Source organism: Chrysochloris asiatica, unplaced genomic scaffold, assembly GCF_000296735.1.
Source record: "Chrysochloris asiatica unplaced genomic scaffold, ChrAsi1.0 scaffold00416, whole genome shotgun sequence".
NCBI lineage: Eukaryota > Metazoa > Chordata > Mammalia > Afrosoricida > Chrysochloridae > Chrysochloris > Chrysochloris asiatica.
In genome coordinates this window covers 1,479,117-1,480,814 of record NW_006408934.1, presented here as the reverse complement: position 1 = coordinate 1,480,814, position 1,698 = coordinate 1,479,117, and the positions used below count along the sequence as shown (strand labels likewise).

The window sequence follows — 1,698 nt, the reverse complement described above, 5'->3', positions numbered from 1 at the left end:
TGTGCATAAGGTAGCTATGAGTCGATACCAACTCGATGGCACCTAACAACAACATATATATATGAACATAGAAGTACAAGACAAAGGCAAATGAAACTTCTTTTATATCTTAGCAACATTTAGATGGAAATCAAATTTAAATTCAGTCCATTCTGCTTTTGAAGAGGCTTTTGTTCAGCTCCCAAATCTAGATTGCTTGACCCAGTCTCCTATGAACATATTCAGAAGGTGTCTTCTTAAACAACAAATCTATTTTTAGTGGTAGAGCTGCTTTTAGTAGCTACATCTGCATGGGACTGCTAACCAATCTCCATCTTTGGAAGAAGTCCTAACCCTTCCTTGTATACCTTCCCTATATGAGTAACAACATCTCTGCTTTTCACATTCAGTAGTCCATATTGCTATCTTATCACCTTTAGCTCTAACATTAGCAACAGCTCCACATACATCATCACTGTAGTCATCAAAAGATTCCCCAATAAGGCACAGCAGTGTCTCTAGCCAAAAGTGATCAAGGTCACTTCGTCTTTGCTGTTTGTCCAATGTAATTAGCCATCATCTTCCTGGGTTTTTTTTCTCATCTTCTCACATGGGCTCAATAACAAAAGTGAGTAGTCACAGCCAAAGCCCCCAAATCTTCAGTAGTATCATACTTAGAGATAAGCCCAAGGTTTGCTTGCCAAATTTTGCTTTTATCATTTTTAAAAAAACAGAATGACCATCTGTTCTGTAGTGGATGTTTAAATAATGTTCTGGGTTAGAAACCTCCTGATTAGATTATGTTTTATCTTCTTCTGTAGGCAGGAGATTAGGAATAGGAATGGTTTCTGGTTCCACAGTCGCCATCTTAGATTGCTCTCCAGAATCTCTTCTGACATCCATTTTTGTCTTTTCTTTTTTCCCTGTCTTTGTAATGTTCTTAATGTAAAATGTTCTTGATGTTATTCAAACATCCAAACTATTCTTGTTTTGGTCCTTATTGTCCAATGCATCAAATCTGTTCTTAAGATGATCTCTAAATTCTGAAGAGATATATGTTCTAGGCCCTATTTTGGCTTTTGAGGACTTGTTTTAATTTTCTTCAGCCTCACCCTGATCTGTCATATGAGCAATTGAAAGTTTGTTCCATAGTAAGCCCGGGGTCTTTGATTTGAGATATTGTTTCTCTATTTTTCTTCCTACACATGTAGTCAATATGATTCTTGTGTATTACATCTGGTGAAGTTCAGGTATATAGACTTATGTTGTTTAAAAAGGTATTTGCAATGAATAAGTCATTGGTTTTGCAAAATTTTATCATGTGATCTTCACCATCATTTCTTTCACCAAGACCATATTTTCCAACTACTAATCTTTCCTCTTTGTTTCCAACTTTTCCATTCCAATCACCTGTAATTATCAAGGCATCTTAATTGCATGTTGTCTAATGTATAATTATTAGCAATTTAATAAATTTTGGATTGAATAAGGTTGTTGTTGTTGTTGTTAGGTGCCATCGAGTCGGTACCAACTCATAGCAACCCTATGCACAGCAGAACAAAACACTGCCCGATCCTGGACCAACGTCATTACTGTTGCCACGCTTGAGTCCATCGATGCTGCCACTTGGCCAATACATCTTGTTGGGGTCTTCCTCTTTTACCGTGACCCTCCACCTTACCAAACATGAGATCCTTCTCCAGCGACTGGTCCCTCCTG

General features: G+C 37.5%; 1 pseudogene; it reads right to left on the bottom strand.

Annotated features, from left to right (window-relative positions):
• Positions 1 to 236: 236 nt before the first annotated feature.
• LOC102836691 lies at positions 237 to 846 on the bottom strand (annotated as a pseudogene).
• Between the last annotated feature and the right edge of the window lie 852 nt (positions 847 to 1,698).